Raw genomic sequence first — 22,133 nt, 5'->3', positions numbered from 1 at the left:
CATCTGATTTGTTAAAACTGTCTTCATTTCCTGTGATATATGCAAATTTACACATCATCTATTTTCAAGATCAAAGACTGCATTAGGAGAGAGAGTGACATCAACTTCTATTCAGTGTTAAAGCCAAACTTTCAGTGTCATTTGTGTCAGTTTAGCTGAAGGGATACTCAGCTGCTCGTCTCCGGCGTATCTCTGGCGATTTTAGCAGTGTCATATCTGGCTATAACATGACTATAACACACATTTACACATTTATTTTAGTAACATTGTGGGAGGAGTAAAATAATGTTTTGGCAGCTGTGATTAGCCGCCATAGTACAAGTGTAATCTTGAAATGTATGTGTTTTAAATTTGAAGCTATAGGCTGATCAGAGCAGACAGATGTGATCAAACATCAGCACAGTGAACATGCCATGCTCTTTATGTGCACTCATTTCCTCAATTTAGTTTTAGATCAAAAGCTAAAGTCATTTTTTAATTGATTCATTTCTGTTGAAAAAACTGATTTCAAAATGTAAAAATATATTGCCCAAAATGAAATCAATAATGTAAATATTATTATTATAAGTGGGAATCAAAAAATTAAAAGCACATAAAAAAAAAACTTTTTATCTCATAATTAGGACTTTAAATCATAATTTAGATTTTTAAGTCATAATTTTGACTTTAAATCCAAAAATGTTATTTTTTAAGTCCTAATTTCAACTGTTCATCTCACAATGACTTAGCATGTCATATTTTTGACTTTTTATCTAATAATGAGTACTTTTAAAATCATATTTTTGACTTTTTATCTAATAATGAGTACTTTTAAAATCATATTTTTGACTTTTTATCTAATAATGAGTACTTTTAAAATCATATTTTCGACATTTTATCTTATAATTAGTACTTAGCATGTCCTATTTTTTACTTATTATCTAATAATGAGGACTTTTAAAATCATATTTTCAACATTGTATCTTATAATTATGACTTAGCATGTCATATTTTTGACTTCTTATCTAATAATGAGTACTTGTTAAATCATATAATCAACATTTTATCTTATAATTATGACTTAGCATGTCATATTTTGACTTTTTATCTAATAATGAGGACTTTTAAAATCATATTTTCAACATTTTATCTTATAATTATGACTTAGCATTTCATATTTTTTACTTTTTTATCTAATAACGAGGGCTTTTAAAATCATATTTTTGACTTTTTATCTAATAATGAGTACTTTTAAAATCATATTTTCAACATTTTATCTTATAATTATGACTTAGCATGTCATTTTTGACTTTTTATCTAATAATGAGTACTTTTAAAATCATATTTTCAACATTTTATCTTATAATTATGACTTAGCATGTCATTTTTGACTTTTTATCTAATAACGAGGGCTTTTAAAATCATATTTTTGACTTTTTATCTAATAATGAGTACTTTTAAAATCATATTTTCAACATTTTATCTTATAATTATGACTTAGCATGTCATTTTTTTTACTTTTTATCTAATAATGAGGACTTAAAATCATATTTTTGACTTTTTATCTAATAATGAGTACTTTTAAAATCATATTTTCAATATTTTATCTGATAATTATGACTTAGCATGTCATATTTTTGAATTTTATCTAATAATGAGGACTTTTAAAATCATATTTTCAACATTTTATCTCTTAATAATGACTTTATGATAATATAAATTGAGCTGATCATTAATATAGTTGAATATAAATGTGTATGAATTAATGACATTTCTATGAATAATACACATTTTCTTATTGAGATTTCTGTACTTGTCAATTTTTTTCAAAATGCTTTTTAAGAATTGGTGATATTGTGTTTGGCCTGCATAAGGTATAGTGAATAGAGACTTTTTAGACCCAATAAAATGATGTTTTGGCAGCTGTGATTAGCCGCCATAGTACAAGTGTAATCTTGAAATGTATGTGTTTTAAATTTGAAGCTATAGGCTGATCAGAGCAGACAGATGTGATCAAACATCAGCACAGTGAACATGCCATGCTCTTTATGTGCACTCATTTCCTTTAAGTGTTTTGTCACATGTCATATTCCTCGCTGCAGGAGAGCCGTGTGCAGAGACTAAACATGCGCCTGTTCTCTGTCTGCTTGTGGATGGGGTTTGGATCAGGGGGTTTTGGCTTGACCTTGGGTGTTTTTATTCTCCACATCATCTGTGAATGCTCATTTCTCTCCTTCCCGCCAGAGGCTGCTTACTATTAACACCTCAAAGCAAGGGTTGCCAAGCTTGCCACATCCATTTGATGTATGGAAGAGAAAGAGAGAGAGAGAACTGCGAGGCAATTTGATTTCAACAGTCTTTTACTTTGACCAGACACAAAAAAGGGCTTATGTTCTTGAAAAGGCCTGACAAAGCCCATGCTATTGTGGGATAATAAGGGGGATCAAGTCTGAAGATGTGAAGCGCCGCAAAGTCATGCAATGAAATTAATCATGCTGGAAATGTACGATACAATCTTAATTATAATTGGTTTGAATGGTATAATGTCAATAGATTCCGGGGCTTGTGCTTCCATGGTAAGATTATTAGATATACACTATATTGCCGGAGGTTTTGAGACGCCTGCCTTTACCTGCACATGAGCTTCCCATTCTTTTTGTACATTTCCTACCGTATATATATAAAAAGGTATTATTAGTGGTAATATGCATTGCTAAGGACTTCACTTTAAAGGAGATTTTCTCAATATTTAGATTTGTTTGCATCCTCAGATTCCGGATTTTCATATAAATTGTATCTCGGCCAAATATTGTCCTATCCTAACAAACCATACATCACTGTAAAGCTTATTTATTCAGCTTCTGGATGATGTATACATCTCAATTTCAAAATATTGACCCTTATTGACTGGGTTTGTCCAGGGTCATATATATCAAATCAAATCGGTATTTGCCTTGTGTGTGCACATCTTTTGTGATTGGACCTTTGTTCATCGATGAACGCACATGTTTATGGTCAGTTTGAGGTATATTGATGAATAATGAGATATACCATTAATAAAACCGTATTACTGGGTAACAAAAGCTTTGGCGGAAATGTGTTCGGGTTTCAGTCCTATTAAATTATATTCCAGAAAAAGGAATCTTTACTCTAAACATGGAACAGTAATTGTTGGAGTGGAAATCCAATTATTTTGCTGATGTTCAATTTTAATATGTTATGGTCAATTATACAAGTAATTAGAAAGCTAATCAGAACACGCATTCTACACGTTCCGACTGCTTTTATCATTCCGACTGAATTTCAATTGAATGGCCACGTTCATTTCTGCTCAGATTTTTCAATATTGAGAGATTCAATCTTGCAGCTCAAATTGTAGCTGTATGAATTTGATGTAATTGCATTCGGTCCTGAATCCATATTAACTCTGTTAGGACAATATTCATAATCCAATGAAATATGATATTTGGTGATATGTTCATACACTAGCATTCAAAAGTGTGAGTACTTTTTTTATTTAATAAATCAATATTTTGGCATTTATAAGTGGCATTTGTATTGTTACAAAACATATTTCAAATAAATGCTGTTCTTTTGAACTCTCTATTCATCAAATAATTCTTTAAAAATGCATCACTAATTCAACAAAAACATTAAGCAGTACAACATATTCAACACTGATATTAATAAATGTCTCTTGAGCAGCAAATGGAGCAAATGGCTGCTGAAAATTCAGCTTTACCATCACATTAATGCATTAATCCTACTGTAATAACTCTACTGGTGGCCCGATCTCCGTAAAAGTTTGCATGCTTCTTTAGAATAAATATGGTGCACATGCTCAGCTAATTTGGTGAAGTTTTGCGCAGAGCAGACCATTCATTTAATGGTCATTTTGCATAGGCTAATATAGAGCATTTTTTCACCTTTATAAGAGTTAATCCATCATTAATGGCCCAAAGTCCATACAAGTTTGCACGCTTCTTTAGGATCACGTGACGCATGCGCACGCCCGATTTGGTGAAGTTGTATGCAAATCAGGCAGGAAAAGGGGCCGCTTTCAGCCATATAATGGGATTTTCCATAGAAATGCATCACCTTTTTAACCGTTATAGCGCCACCAAGGGGCCAGTCACTGCGTCCTTTTTCGCGGGACCACAGATTGAGCTCTTACATAGGCGTGCTGAGTTTGGTGAAAATATCTCGTTCCGTTGACGAGTTGTGGCCAATGAAGTAAAAGTGGCTCCTCCCACTCCGTGCATTTTGGCGGCCCTTAGGGACCGTGAACCCAAATTTGCACTTTTTTTTTGATAACTACACAGCAAAAACTCCAGAGTTAAATTAACTCTCCTGGGAGTATATGTAAGACCACACTCAAGAGTGTTAAAGTGTTAAAATAAGAGTGTTAAAGTAACACTGAAGCAGTGTTAATGTTAATGAGATAATTAAGTGATTAATTGAGTGATGATTGGCCATTAGTGATGAACACCTGATGATAACACGCGGAATCACCAAATGAGAAAAATCTAAAATTTCAGTGTTTGCTTTACTTTGATTTTACCCTTGACTTTTAATATTATATTTTGTTTGGTGCTGTAACTGAGTTGTTACAGCCAGACAAGTAATGACAAAAGCTGATTGCTTGGTGTTGGTTGTGTTTTGACTGAATCACTAATCTCGTTTAGAGCCTAGTCTCTGAGTTGGGTTTATCTGGTTGATTATAACATAAGTTCCTGCATTTTCAAAATAATTCTAAGGATTTCTTGAAAGTTGTTATGCACACGCAAATCAAGAATCAGTGAAGGAATCTCAACAATGGTAACAAATGCACTAATGGTAACAGATGGCTCCTAGAATGCACTGCAACATGCTTTTTGATGGTCACCACTGTTGAGATTCTCAGGCTGATTCTTGATGTCTATGAAAATATATATATATTTTTTATCAGAACAACTTTTAAGAAATTCTTTGGATTAAGTTGAAAATGCTTGATTTTATACTGCGGAATCACAAGGCTGGTGTAAACATAACTCAGATATGAGGTTATAATCAATGATTCAGCTCAATTGATGAATATGTCAAAACATAACCAACACCACCTGATCAACTTTTACTCGTTGCTTGTCTGGCTGTTAAAGCAACGAAAACAAAATCTAAAGTGTTAAATGTCAAGGGTCAAGATTCAAACTAAATCAAACACTAATTACCATAATGGTGACATACGAATTGTGGGGTTCTCCTTTGGCGATTCCGCGTGTTATCATCAGGTGTTCATCACTAATGGCCAATCATCACTCAGTTAATCACTTAATTATCTCATTAACCTGAACACTGCTTCAGTGTTACTTTAACACTCTTATTTTAACACTTTAACACTCTTGAGTGTGGTCTCACATATACTCCCAGGAGAGTTAATTTAAAGGGGCTATATGCGTTTTTCTGAAATTTAAACTCGCGACTGACACCTGTGGCCAAAAAACAGAACTGCTCTTATTTTCTGCTCGCTCTCGCAGCGGTGGTGACGTCACATCCGCAGACAGCGTGGGAAAAAACGACCCGACAGAAAATAGGAAAAATAGGATACAGGCTTATAGGTGCACCCACTGTGAGCGGACAAGGTGTCAGTATGCTCATCAGGAGATGTTTGAGTCATAAATGGTAAAATAAAAAGAATATTGTTACGTTTATTTTGGGGGAAAAGTTGCATATAGCCCCTTTAACACTGGAGTTTTTGCTGTGTATTGACATTCAGACTCCAGAGAATCTCGCTGCGCTGGTTTGGTTCCGGTCGGGCCAAAAACCTACGGCTTACGGTTTGGTCTGCCCGGTCCGTTTTAGATGGAGAATGATGTATCATGGGAAATTTAACTGTTACAATAGGGTTTCAGCCTTTCAGACATGAACCCCTAATTACATTTAAAAATATTTAAAATTGTAATATTTCACAATATTGCTGTTTTATATTTTTAATCAAATAAACGCAGCCCTGGTGAGCCAACACGTTCTCATGAAATGCCTATATATAGCACAAATTGTATTTATCATGCGATTTATACGTTAACATTAGTTTTAACGCGCATATGATACATTGTCACCTCATTGGGTAGGTTTAGTGGTGGTGCGTGCATATTACAAGTAATAAAGTGTGTATCATATGCACATGATAACTGCGTAACATATGTAAGTAAAAACTCATTTTGCCGCATAAATCTCACAATAAATACAATTCGTGCTATAGATACGCATTTTCATGAGATCAGGCTTGGTGAGCATAAGCAAATAAGAGAAAACATAAAAAAACTTACCAACCCCACTTTTGAACATTCACAGTTTGCTTAATTCAAATATACACAATGTTTTACATTTAGCTTGATCTAAAAAAGAGAAGTTTGAATGCACCAATGTTTCAGGACAAACACTGAAGGTGTTCTCCGATGTCAAATATGTGTATATACCCATGGATTCTACCCTTAGAAAAGCAGGTTAAGAGAATCATAACCTAATCTATGAATCTTCTGTAATATCAGAAACCGCTCGACTTTCAACTTTCAATGCAATGATAGTTCTAAACGTGATAATAACCCTCTATGGTACGCAATATGATATCACCGAGGAAAAAAAATGTTTGTGGTGTTTTGCTGGCTTAAAATTGGACACTATAACAATATCAATACAAAAAAAAAAATTCTACTTTTTTTGTTTGGTTTTTTTGTTTGTTGCCCTCAAGGCAACATTGCACCATAATGGACAAATTGAAACATTTGACATTTTCATGTAGAAAAATTTGAAATATATTTATGAAAAACATCAATTTCTTTAACCAGACACTTGAACAAACAGTTTTTAATGTATTTCAAATTTCATATTTAATAAAAAGTAACATTTCAAATTCAGTTGTTGCTCTCAGGCAACACTGCACCATCGTGGGACACAAGTATCACCAAAACCATCAAATCAAGTGATCATATCCATCTTCATCCTCATCTCTACCTTCAGTCTCTCCCTGCCCGATTGTCACAGATCTTCCTCATCCTCGTCCTCATCAGTTGTGTTTTATACCTTTTTTAAGTGCTATAGAAAATGTGCAGATCATATGTGCAGTTATAGTGAATTACTCTTATAATTGCATTACAAAATCATGCAAAAATGCTAATATATTTCAATAATTCCAGCTCTTTTCCTTACAAATATACTTTATTTGTACCCAGTGTGTCTGGTATGGCCTTCTGTGATTCCATTATGGTACAATGTTGCCTTGAGGCAACACAGTTTTTTGTTATGTACTCTAAAACATTTGGTGATATATTATGTAAAGTTTTTGAAAATACTCATATTTCTGTGGGTGATTAACTGGACTCTTCATTGGAGAAAATATGTGGGTCATGTGACTACTTTTTTGCACTTTCATTGATTCGTATTTGAGTTCTTCTTCCCTGAGATAGGTTTGACAAATACATTGGTGTTTCATTTTATTAAAAATAAACTAAAATAGACTGCCATGAGGCAACACCGTACCATAGTTGGGTTCAAGCCTCTTCTGCAGTGCTTACACCTCTAACATCAGACTCTCAAGTGCTTGACAAGAAGGCTAATCGATAACATCAATGTCACTCCATTAAACATTTAAAAAGTACTAAGCTGGGACATCTGAATCATATTCACTGATTCTTATCTGTAATCTTGCATGGCCAGGTTTCTCCATTTCACTGCTTTTATGAAGCAGTGAATGAAAGATTGTAGATCTGAAAATGTAGATTGTGAGCAGACTTAAGACACAAAAAAAGAAATGGTGTGATTATGCTATCATGAACATATATGTGCAGTATTGCATGCAGATGTCAGTATGATACAATCTTGTTTTATTACTCTCTCAAACCTTGGATGTTTTTACTGTTTTTCCCTCCTTTCGTGTCTTTTTTGCTGCTGATTTTGTTCATTTTTGTTCATAAAAGCAGTTGATAAATGAATGTAAATGTTTGTAAAACCTGCCCAAAGCTGTAGATGCAATTGTTGTGAATTAGCTGTAATAGCCAAACTGGTACTTTTACAGAAATGTTTATTAATGTGCACTGTTCCTATAAATCTAATTCGAATGCATTAAAGTAAAAAGTAAAGGTTTGACTTGCCATATGCATCATTGAGAGTGCACTTTATTCATTAGGTTATCATTCAGAAACCATACAATTCTGAGTTGAAACCAGGAAAGCTAAGTAATGCTCAAAATTGAATATTTCACAAAAATTTGATATTCCACAATGTTTAAAAAAATATATATAGCTCCAAAATTGTGTTCCTGTATTTATTAATCTGTTCCATTTTTCCTGACTCTAAACTCTTGTGGAGCACATGTGAAATCCTAGTCTAATAGAGTCTCTCTCTCTCTCTCTCTCTCTCTCTCTCTCTCTCTCTCTCTCTCTCTCTCTCTCTCTCTCTCTCTCTCTCTCTCTCTCTCTCTCTCTCTCTCTCTCTCTCTCTCTCTCTCTCTCTCTCTCTCTCTCTCTCTCTCTCTCTCTCTCTCTCTCTCTCTCTGAAGATAGAGCAGTATAATTGATTAGTGTACTCAGGCATATTTCTGTCCCATTTATGATTCTGTCATTGAGCTGAAATCACTGCAGGCTTAAAGAGGTCCAGCTAACAGTACTGTGGTGCTCTCTGGGTGCTGCCACACTCTTTTGAAGAAAATGAAAAACTAATGTAGATGAGCATGAAAGAGAGAAAGAGGGTGATTTCCATGACCTTCCATGATACATTTTTGATGGTGACTAGGGAGGAATGGAGTGCATCAGGAATAATTCTGGTGTGATGTGTTAATGTAATATCCTCAAATTCCCAGGCATATCTGTCTTGCTTAACCGTGTCTTTAGCAATCTGCAGAGCGAAATTGAAGACTTGGGGCAGATTTACTAAGCTTGGCAAATTAGCTCAAGAGAGCAATTCCAAAACTGCGCAGATAGGGGTGGAAAGTTCTGCGCGTGATCTACTGATGATGTGCAAATTAAAGCCGGACCATTTCCATAATGACCAACCCAATCCAAGAGCAGTGCAGATTAGAATCTGGTTTCAGACGTGCTTTTTTGGGCGGTAAATAATGGCACAAAAAACAGTAAATTGACAAACACAAACCTCAGTAAATCACCTTACGTGATTCATTTAAATACTCTCCCATAAATGTTGTGTCTCAAAGGGAAACTCCTACCAATGCATATGCAATAAGTTCAGCCGCAAAAACAACCCTGTCCACGCCTTTTCAGCGCTAATTTATCACTGCGTGTCTTTAGTAAATCCTTTGAAAAGGTTTGAGTTGGCACAAGATGTTAATAAATCTAGCCTTAGAGGTGCTTTCGAATGCTCTAAGTGATAGAAAATGCATCCATTATTCCCACTAGATCACTTTGCATGCACACTTTTCTTCTTCCTAAATACTGATTCAGACTTGCTTATATGTGACTGTCTAATGAGACAAATTCGGACTTTTGAGTACGGTTTATTCACTGTAAAAAACACAACTTGAAAAAAGTTGAAATGACTGATTTTGTTGTGTTGGTTCAGCACAAATCCACACTGTAAAAATCTCGTACAACAAAAGTACTAATTTCCCCTTGACTTTTGTAAATAACAGTTATACAAACTGAAAATAAGTTGTCTGTGACACACAAAAAAAAACTATTTTATAACATATCTTTTGTAGTTGAGCCAATTCAACATTTTGTCTATTGGAAACAGAAGCTCTTATTAACAATTAACAGGTTCAGATGTAGATTTTTTTATTGAAAATGTCTGGTCACTATTATGGAGATCAGTGTTTCATTTAGTTGGCCAGTTTGACTCTTGGCGTTTGTGGCTTTTGTAACAGTGTTTAACAAAACACATAATTTGTTGCAAAGAAAGCCGTAACCAATGATCAGGTGAAAGTTAACAGCATTATAAAGGGGAGTAGTTTACTACATTATTCATGATCAAAAATGATTATTTATGAAAAATTAATTGTATTTACCAACAAATTTTTTATGCAGCAGATCGGTCATTCTGAATTTTGATTTTTAAATACATAGTGGGAACTTTTTTTAGACACACGCATCGACATCAAGAATCAGCATATGAATCTCAACAATGGTGACATGTTTCATGCCACAATGCATGCTGGGAGCCATCATTTTAATACTATGTTGGCTCCCAGCATGCATTGCGGCATGAAGAATATCACCATTGTTGAGATTCATATGCTGATTCTTGATGTCTGTGTGTGGCAAAATACTTTTTTTCCTGTAATGTATTTTAAATTCAGAATGTCTGATCTGCTGCAACAAAGTTTTGCTGGTAAAATAATGTTGTAAAATATTGGTCAGAAATAAGATTATTGATTTATTAGAGTTTATGAGGCTGACAACTTAATCATCAAAATTAATCATCTTGGTTTCTTTCTTAGTAACAAATGATGTGTTTTGCTAAACATTGTTACAAAGGCCACACACTCACACAAAGAGGCTAACTGCCCAGCCAAAGGAAACACTGATCTCCATAATGGTAACAATTTTCAATAAAAAATGCAACTTCTGTTTCCAATGGACAACATTTCTTGAATTAGCTCAACTACAAAAGATTTGTCACAGAATAGTTGTATATCTCCAGAAAACAAATAAAGTTGACTAAGATTTTTGTTGTTGTACAACCTTCAAATTTTTTACAGTGTTGGCACAAGCTGTTAATAAATCTAGCCTTAGAGGTGCTTTCGAATACTCTAAGTGATAGAAAATGCATCCATTATTCCCACTAGATCACTTTGCATGCACACTTTTCTTCTTCCTAAATACTAATTCAGACTTGCTTAAATGTTACTGTCTATTGAGACAAATTCTGACTTGTGAGTACGGTTTGTATGTCAACTTATCTCTTGATTGCTATAAAAATCCAGAGCGCACTTTAAATAGCTTTAAAATCACTGGTAAGAGATAGCTATTCTGTCATTTATTCACCCTCATGTTGTTTCAAACCCATGACTTTCTTTCTTCTGTGGAACACAAAAGGAAAGGTTTTGAAGAATATTCAAGCCACTCTCTGTGTTTGAATAAAAGTGAATGGGGACGGGGGTGTCAAGCTACAAAAATAACGAAAAACACTAAAAATTTGCAGACTTCAGCACTATCTATAAACTGCATTCCAAATCCTCTAAAGTCAAGAACTGTGTGTGGAGAACAGAATGCAATGCATTATTTGCTGAAAAAAAATTGCCTGACATCTGCTCTTTTCCATACCCCGAAAAGTGAATGGTGACAGAGAAAAGGTTTTTTTATATATAACAATAGGATGATATACATGCTATAAATATTCCTCTTTTTACTCCATGTATGAACGTAAGTCATATAGGTTTTAAAAGACATAGGGCCCTATCTTGCACCCAGCGCAATTGACTTTGTACACCGACGCATGTGTCATTCCTATTTTGCACCCGCGCAAAGCGCGCTTTTCCCTCCACAGAAGCACGTCGCTAAACTAGTGAATGAACTTGCGCTCCCTGGGTGGTTCAGCGCAAAAAAGGAGGCGTGTTCCGGCGCAAACAATCCCTGGTGCTATTTTGCTGTTCCATTAAACAATTGCGCCACTGACCAGAAAAAACCTAGTCTAAAGTCAGTGGCGCGTTGCGCGTTGTTCATTATGCTATTTTAAGGGCGCATGCTTGTCCATAATGTATAGCGTGCACAACGCGCATACACTTTGCTCATGTAATCTACACAGATGCAACAGTTATTTTTGCAAATCATAAATTGTTACACTAAAAAATATTAACACATGAGATGACGGAAATCATTGTGGTGTGCCACGAAGATGTGAAAAAATAGGCATAAATCTAGCTTACAAATTAATAAAAGTCTAATAATTAAGGAGACCTGTTTGCCCAATAGTGGCAAGACATATATGTATATAAGGACATCTGACAACTTGGTTTGTCCGTCAAGAACCAGGAAAAAAAATGTGTGAGGGTGGACGCAGCGATGTCCTCTGCTGGCGTCAGGTCCTGTGTAGAGGCAGATCCACCTCCCGTTACACGGCGTGCCCGATTGATGCTGGCAAGCTTGGACTTTCCCCGTCTTCTGATGTCATTAGCGCTTGCGGCACTGGTGCGACGTCCTGGGGATGCCAGCTGATGAAACAATTGTGGCTATTTCCTCCCACGCCTGTTTAACCGACGCTATTTTGGGTGGGTTTCTCCCATCCCCATACAACACAACTTCTCTGTCTTTCACTGCTCTTACAAGCACATCAGTCTCCTCGGCTGTGAACCGCTCCTGGCGTGCGCCTGGTAAATACGCCATAATAATAGCAATCCATAATGGAACTTGCGCACCTGCTTTTACAGGGAATGTTGGATGACGCTCTGATTGGTTTATTCACGTTACGCCCAAACCACACCTATGAATAATGAAGCTACTTCAGACCAACCCATTTTAGATTTGCGCCGGGCGCAAGAGCCATTTATCCCGCCGGGAAAATAGCAACAGCGCAGAGACCCGCCCACAAAGTTACTTGTGCTTCGCGCTTTGACACTTGCGTTTCAGATCGTTAAAATAGGGCCCATAGGGTGAGTAAATGATGACAGAAGTATCATTTTTGGATTAAGCTTTTCTTTTGAAGAACCTGTAATGAAACTTCAAGAACTTTTATAATGTCCAAACAAGACCAAAAACATGATGGTAAGGCATGGCAAATTATGCATCACTTTATTACTGTATCACTCTGTAAACAAAGTCATATCAATCACAAGTTCAGTATGGAGTACCGCAAGGCTCAGTGCTAGGACCGTTGCTTTTCACCATGTACAGTACATGCTAAACTTGGGAGATATTATTAGAAAACATGTCGTTAGTTTTTACTGTTACGCTGTTGAAACTGTTACGCTGTTGAAAAAAGTTGAAATGACTGATTTTGTTGTGTTGGTTCAGCAAAAATCCACACTGTAAAAATCTCGTACAAAAAAAAATCTTAGTACTAATTTCCCCTAGCGATTCAACTTTTGTAAATAACACACATTTTCCATCTTAAACATATATCTATTTCAACATATGCAATGTCAGATGCAGAGATGTTAATTAATGCATTCATGACCTCAAGGCTAGATTATTGTAATGCTCTACTGGGTGGTTGCCCTGCTCGCTTAATAAATTAACTCCAGCCGGTCTAAAACGCAGCAGCTCGAGTTCTCACTAGAACCAGAAAGTATGACCATATTAGCCGGTTCTGTCAACATTGCATTGGCTCCCTATTAAACAACGCAAAAATCCTGCTGATTACTTACAATGCTCTAAATGGTTTGGCTCATCAGTACTTGAGCAAGCTCCTATTGCATTATAGTCCTTCACACTGCAAAAAATGCTTTTCTTACTTAGTATTTTTGTCTTGTTTCTGGTCCAAACATCTCCCTTAATTTTGAGTTATTTTCCCCCATAACAAGACAAAAACTTTTGCTTGTCTAGTAAATGCTTCTTAAAGTAAGATTTTTAGATATTTGGACTGAAAACAAGACAAAAATACAAAGAAAAAAAAAGCATTTTTTGCAGTGCACTTTTATTGTGGTCTCAAAATTCTGTCCAGTTAATAAATATTATCAGTTGATAAAACCAAAGACACAAATCTAAGATTTAAAGAGCTATCTCTTTAACCTAATATACACGTATCACATTTCTATCATTCAAATCTGTTAAAGGATTATTAGGTTGCATAAATTAGGTCAACCGGAACTGGGACCACTTCCCATAACACCCAGTGTACTTGTTACATTGTACGACCAGGCCAGATCTGGTCTGGACCTGTACCTGGATGACCACAACAGCCCTGAATGTCAGCGGAGACCATGTCTTCTAGAGGAGCCCAAGAGATAGATCCCCTGTGAAGGTCTCGATGACACGACAGCCATCGGCGCAAATCCTCAGTTAAGACTATATGAGAACCAGACAAGTCCTGTGCACAGACCCTAAGGCCAGCTTTGATGATTCCCCAGCAGATGTGATATATGATGTATCCCAATCTTCAAGCAGAAGGAACTGGATTAAATATTCTGAATGATACCAGTCAACAATCTGACTGAGGAAGCCTGGAATCATAACCACACCATGTTGGTTCGTCTGGCCAGAGGAAAACTGGTCACCCGACGGAGCCTGGTTTCTCCCTTTCTGTCACCAATCGAGCAATGACATTTTGATTCAAAGTGATACATGCACAGATTAGTTATTTTCAATAAGATCAATAGCATGCCTTTAGAAAATAAATATTGTGAGCTTTTTATATTTACTTTAAAAGTGGAAATTCCTTCCAAATAATACGGCCAGCGCCCTGTAGCCCAAGACTGGTTTCCCACTGAAGCTAATCAGGGTTGAGCCTGGTCAGTACCTGGATGGGAGACTCCTGGAAAAACTAGGCTTCTGCTGGAAGAGGTGTTAGTGAGGCCAGTAGGGGGCGCTCACCCCCTGGGATTGGGTCCAAACATCCCAGTATAGAGATGGGGAGACTATACTGTGAAAGAGCATCGTCCTTCGGATGAGACGTTAAACTGAGGTCCTGACTCTCTGTGGTAATTTAAAATCCCAGGATGCCCTTCGATAAAGAGTAGGGGTGTAACCCCGGCATCCTGGACAAATTTGCCCATTGGCCTCTGTCCATCATGGCCTCCTAATCATCCCCATATACACTCACCTAAAGGATTATTAGGAACACCTGTTCAATTTCTCATTAATGCAATTATCTAATCAACCAATCACATGGCAGTTGCTTCAATGCATTTAGGGGTGTGGTCCTGGTCAAGACAATCTCCTGAACTCCACACTGAATGTCGGAATGGGAAAGAAAGGTGATTTAAGCAATTTTGAGCGTGGCATGGTTGTTGGTGCCAGACGAGTATTTCACAATCTGCTCAGTTACTGGGATTTTCACGCACAACCATTTCTAGGGTTTACAAAGAATGGTGTGAAAAGGGAAAAGCATCCAGTATGCGGCAGTCCTGTGGGAGAAAATGCCTTGTTGATGCTAGAGGTCAGAGGAGAATGGGCCGACTGATTCAAGCTGATAGAAGAGCAACTTTGACTGAAATAACCACTCGTTACAACCGAGGTTTGCAGCAAAGCATTTGTGAAGCCACAACACACACAACCCTGAGGCGGATGGGCTACAACAGCAGAAGACCCCACCGGGTACCACTCATCTCCACTACAAATAGGACAAAGAGGCGACAATTTGCGCGAGCTCACCAAAATTGGACAGTTGAAGCCTGGAAAAATGTTGCCTGGTCTGATGAGTCTGGATTTCTGTTGAGACATTCAGATGGTAGAGTCAGAATTTGGCGTAAACAGAATGAGAACATGGATCCATCATGCCTTGTTTCCACTGTGCAGGCTGGTGGTGGTGGTGTAATGGTGTGGGGGATGTTTTCTTGGCACACTTTAGGCCCCTTAGTGCCAATTGGGCATGGTTTAAATGCCACGGCCTACCTGAGCATTGTTTCTGACCATGTCCATCCCTTTATGAGCACCATGTCCCCATCCTCTGATGGCTACTTCCAGCAGGATAATGCACCGTCACAAAGCTCCAATCATTTCAAATTGGTTTCTTGAACATGACAATGAGTTCACTGAACTAAAATGGCCGCCACAGTCACCAGATCTCAACCCAATAGAGCATCTTTGGGATGTGGTGGAACGGGAGCTTCGTGCCCTGGATGTGCATCCCACAAATCTCCATCAACTGCAGATTCTCTCCTATCAATATGGGCCAACATTTCTAAAGAATGCTTTCAGCACCTTGTTGAATCAATGCCACGTAGAATTAAGGCAGTTCTGAAGGCGAAAGGGGGTCAAACACAGTATTAGTGTGTGTTCCTAATAATCCTTTAGGTCAGTGTATACCGATTGGCTTCATCACTTTCTCCTCTCCACCTATAGCTGGTGTGTGGTGGGTGTTCTGGCACAAAATGGCTGCAGTCGCATCATCCAGGTGGAGCTGCACATTGGTGGTGGTTAGGGTTGCCATCCGTCCCGTGAAATACGGAATCGTCAATTTGTCCCGTATTTTACATAGATCCACAGATATGCAGTGTGGAGAAACGAATAGCAAATATAAAGAAATCAATTTCACAATGAGTAGTAGAGAAGCTCATTTACGTGTGGTTGCGTTTTAGCGGCTTTGTTGCCATAGCGGCGGAGTCTCGAAAACATGCGCTGTACACTTGCGTGTTTTTTAAAAAAAACATGTCGAGCTCGCGTCCACCGTTTGAACGCAAGAGGATCTCCAGATATTGGGTTGAATAGAAAAAAGGTATCAATGGGTCCGTCCAGTAACTCATGATGAACCTCAGGCCAACTGCACACTTTATGAGAAGCATTAAAACAACATGCAGTGACACATATACTTGCTTCTTAAGGTAGGCCTATTGTTTTTTTTATTTTTATTAAATTTTTTATGGATACTATATTAATATAATATTATCAGTGCTTGGCAGACAGAATTATTATATATTTTTAGACAGGTTAGGTTAATTAATAGATTATAGCCTAATTAATGTTATTATTAATGTATCATTTAGCTAGACTATATTAATCATTCATAATAAATAACCCTGTCATATAAAGCTTATGACTTTTAAAAAAAATATTTAGATAAAAATGGGACAAATAATTACATAATATAGTCATAATTTAATTTTGAATTTCAGAATTGTCACAAAAAGTGATACATTTTTTACATAAATGACGGCTTTGGGACAGTTCACCCAAAAATGAAAATTCTGTCATTATATTTACTCACCCACAAGTTGTTCCAAACCTGTATAAATGTCTTTATGTTGAACACGGGAAGATTCATTTCTACTATGGAAGTCAATGGTGTCCCCAAAGCAGCCTGGGTACAAACTTTCTTCAAAATATCTTCTTTTGTGTTCAGCAGAACAAAGAAACTCATACAGGTTTGAAATATCATGAGGGAGAGTCAATGATGACAGAAATTTCATTTTGGGCTGAACTCTCCCTTTAAAGTGCACCAAATTGGCTACTAATAAATAAAATAATCAAACGTAAAATAATATAAAATGTTGCAAGTTCACATATTTGATCTCATGTTTTCTTATGGTTTATTGTTGAAATATTCAGTTCATGACTTTATTCTTTATTTGTGTCCTTGATTTTTTTTCCATGTAAAGCGTTTTGAGTGCTTAGAAAAGCACTGTATAAATGTAACAACTTGTTATCATTCTTATTAATAATGAAAGTCATCATATAATTTTCACTGCCAGATGATGCTGTGAAGAACAATTGTTGACACTTTATTTTAAAACATGCTCAGAAGAATAGTACAGGTGTTTGTTCAAACCTCTGAGTTTGCTTGAGAGACACATCTTTCCTTTGTTTAGTGACCAAAAGATCAAAAGACACACAAAACAGGTTCGCTGGCATGACTCCATTTTGGAAATTTGTTTGTTATGAATGAGTTCCTTTGTCCTGCGTCAGTGAATGCTCTGTTCTGTTGCCATTTCCGATGTACTCATTCAAATGCAAATGTGGTGTAGGTGCTGAAGAGCTGGTAATTTAAGCGAGTAGCGCAGCTGCATGAGTGGATTGAGTTGGGCTGTTGTGTTGAGCGTGGATGGGGGGGCGGCAGGTAAAGGGATGTCATCCAATGCCTCAGTTGCTGAAAACTTCTGTTTGCTGCCTTGTCATAACTCCCCAGGTTAATCAATAATTCACAGATTGAATTGTTCTGTGGCTTCCTGGTTTTCTCTTCTTCTGCTGCAGGGGCAGACACTCAGCCAAATCAGGCATGGTGTATTCATTTTACTCTTTCCAATTTCTCAATAAGAGGAAAACCCTGTATTGTATTATTCATGAGGTATGAATTATGTTTGTACCTCAGCTTGAATAATAGCCCATCTAAAGTTAGGGATAACTGCCATTGAAGGCATGAAGACGTGGTTTAGGGTGCTGTAGGGCAATCATAAAAGAGCATCTATCCATCATAAAAGTGCATCTGTCCATCATAAAAGTGCAACTATTCATCATAAAAGTGCATCTATCTATCATAAAACAGAATCTATCCATCATAAAAGTGCATCTATCAATCATAGAAGTGCATCTATCCATCATAAAAGTGCATCTATCCATCATAAAAGTGCATCTATCTATCATAAAAGTGCATCTATCTATCATAAAAGTGCAACTATTAATCATAAAAGTACATATATCCATCATAAAAGTGCATCTATCCATCATAAAAGTGCATCTATCTATCATAAAAGTGCAACTATTAATCATAAAAGTACATATATCCATCATAAAAGTGCATCTATCCATCATAAAAGTGCATCTATCCATCATAAAAGTACATATATCCATCATAAAAGTGCATCTATCCATCATAAAAGAGCATCTATCCATCATAAAAGTGCATCTATGCATCATAAAAGTGCATCTATCCATCATAAAACAGAATCTATCCATCATAAAAGTGCATCTATCAATCATAGAAGTGCAACTATTCATCATAAAAGTGCATCTATCCATCATAAAACAGAATCTATCCATCATAAAAGTGCATCTATCAATCATAGAAGTGCATCTATCCATCATAAAAGTGCATCTATCTATCATAAAAGTGCAACTATTAATCATAAAAGTACATATATCCATCATAAAAGTGCATCTATCCATCATAAAAGTGCATCTATCCATCATAAAAGTGCATCTATCCATCATAAAAGTGCATCTATGCATCATAAAAGTGCATCTATCCATCATAAAAGTGCATCTATCATCATAAAAGAGCATCTATCCATCATAAAAGTGCATCTGTCCATCATAAAAGTGCATCTGTCCATCATAAAAGAGCATCTATCCATCATAAAAGAGCATCTATCCATCATAAAAGTGCATCTATCCATCATAAAAGTGCATCTATGCATCATAAAAGAGCATCTATCCATCATAAAAGTGCATCTATCCATCATAAAAGTGCATCTATCATCATAAAAGTGCATCTATCATCATAAAAGTGCATCTATCCATCATAAAAGAGCATCTATCCATCATAAAAGTGCATCTATCCATCATAAAAGTGCATCTATCTATCCATCATAAAAGTGCATCTATCCATCATAAAAGTGCATCTATCCATCATAAAAGTGCATCTATCCATCATAAAAGAGCATCTATCCATCATAAAAGTGCATCATAAAAGTGCATCTGTCCATCATAAAAGTGCATCTATCCATCATAAAAGTGCATCTATCCATCATAAAAGTGCATCTATCCATCATAAAAGAGCATCTATCCATCATAAAAGTGCATCTGTCCATCATAAAAGAGCATCTGTCCATCATAAAAGTGCATCTGTCCATCATAAAAGTGCATCTATCCATCATAAAAGTGCATCTATTCATCATAAAAGTGCATCTATTCATCATAAAAGTGCATCTATTCATCATAAAAGTGCATCTATCCATCATAAAAGAGCATCTATCCATCATAAAAGTGCATCTGTCCATCATAAAAGTGCATCTATCCATCATAAAAGAGCATCAGAGCATCTATCCATCATAAAAGTGCATCTATTCATCATAAAAGAGCATCTATCCATCATAAAAGAGCATATATCCATCATAAAAGAGCATATATCCATCATAAAAGTGCATCTATCCATCATAAAAGTGCATCTATCATCATAAAAGAGCATATATCCATCATAAAAGTGCATCTATTCATCATAAAAGAGCATCTATCCATCATAAAAGTGCATCTATTCATCATAAAAGTGCATCTATCCATCATAAAAGAGCATCTATCCATCATAAAAGAGCATATATCCATCATAAAAGAGCATCTATCCATCATAAAAGTGCATCTATCCATCATAAAAGTGCATCTGTCCATCATAAAAGAGCATATATCCATCATAAAAGTGCATCTATCCATCATAAAAGTGCATCTATCCATCATAAAAGTGCATCTGTCCATCATAAAAGAGCATCTATCCATCATAAAAGAGCATCTGTCCATCATAAAAGTGCATCTGTCCATCATAAAAGTGCATCTATCCATCATAAAAGTGCATCTGTCCATCATAAAAGAGCATCTATCCATCATAAAAGAGCATATATCCATCATAAAAGTGCATCTATCCATCATAAAAGTGCATCTATCCATCATAAAAGTGCATCTGTCCATCATAAAAGTGCATCCATCCATCATAAAAGTGCATCTATCCATCATAAAAGTGCATCTGTCCATCATAAAAGTGCATCTGTCCATCATGAAAGTGCATCTGTCCATCATAAAAGTGCATCTATCCATCATAAAAGAGCATCTATCCATCATAAAAGTGCATCTATCATCATAAAAGAGCATCTATCCATCATAAAAGTGCATCTGTCCATCATAAAAGTGCATCTGTCCATCATAAAAGAGCATCTATCCATCATAAAAGAGCATCTATCCATCATAAAAGTGCATCTATCCATCATAAAAGTGCATCTATGCATCATAAAAGAGCATCTATCCATCATAAAAGTGCATCTATCATCATAAAAGTGCATCTATCATCATAAAAGTGCATCTATCCATCATAAAAGAGCATCTATCCATCATAAAAGTGCATCTATCCATCATAAAAGTGCATCTATCCATCATAAAAGTGCATCTATCCATCATAAAAGTGCATCTATCCATCATAAAAGTGCATCTATCCATCATAAAAGAGCATCTATCCATCATAAAAGTGCATCTGTCCATCATAAAAGTGCATCTATCCATCATAAAAGTGCATCTATCCATCATAAAAGAGCATCAGAGCATCTATCCATCATAAAAGTGCATCTATTCATCATAAAAGTGCATCTATTCATCATAAAAGTGCATCTATCATCATAAAAGTGCATCTATTCATCATAAAAGAGCATCTATCCATCATAAAAGAGCATATATCCATCATAAAAGAGCATATATCCATCATAAAAGTGCATCTATCCATCATAAAAGTGCATCTATCATCATAAAAGAGCATCTATCCATCATACAAGTGCATCTATTCATCATAAAAGTGCATCTATCATCATAAAAGAGCATCTATCCATCATAAAAGTGCATCTATCCATCATAAAAGAGCATCTATCCATCATAAAAGTGCATCTATTCATCATAAAAGAGCATCTATCCATCATAAAAGAGCATATATCCATCATAAAAGAGCATATATCCATCATAAAAGTGCATCTATCCATCATAAAAGTGCATCTATCATCATAAAAGAGCATCTATCCATCATACAAGTGCATCTATTCATCATAAAAGTGCATCTATCATCATAAAAGAGCATCTATCCATCATAAAAGTGCATCTATTCATCATAAAAGAGCATCTATCCATCATAAAAGAGCATCTATCCATCATAAAAGTGCATCTATCCATCATAAAAGTGCATCTGTCCATCATAAAAGAGCATATATCCATCATAAAAGTGCATCTATCCATCATAAAAGTGCATCTATCCATCATAAAAGTGCATCTGTCCATCATAAAAGAGCATATATCCATCATAAAAGTGCATCTATCCATCATAAAAGTGCATCTGTCCATCATAAAAGTGCATCTGTCCATCATGAAAGTGCATCTGTCCATCATAAAAGTGCATCTATCCATCATAAAAGAGCATCTATCCATCATAAAAGTGCATCTATCATCATAAAAGAGCATCTATCCATCATAAAAGTGCATCTGTCCATCATAAAAGTGCATCTGTCCATCATAAAAGAGCATCTATCCATCATAAAAGAGCATCTATCCATCATAAAAGTGCATCTATCCATCATAAAAGTGCATCTATGCATCATAAAAGAGCATCTATCCATCATAAAAGTGCATCTATCATCATAAAAGTGCATCTATCATCATAAAAGTGCATCTATCCATCATAAAAGAGCATCTATCCATCATAAAAGTGCATCTATCCATCATAAAAGTGCATCTATCCATCATAAAAGTGCATCTATCTATCCATCATAAAAGTGCATCTATCTATCCATCATAAAAGTGCATCTATCCATCATAAAAGTGCATCTATCCATCATAAAAGAGCATCTATCCATCATAAAAGTGCATCTGTCCATCATAAAAGTGCATCTATCCATC

The sequence above is a fragment of the Gobio gobio genome (genome assembly GCF_949357685.1).
Source record: "Gobio gobio genome assembly, chromosome: 6".
NCBI lineage: Eukaryota > Metazoa > Chordata > Actinopteri > Cypriniformes > Gobionidae > Gobio > Gobio gobio.
Note: the sequence above shows the minus strand (reverse complement) of the source record.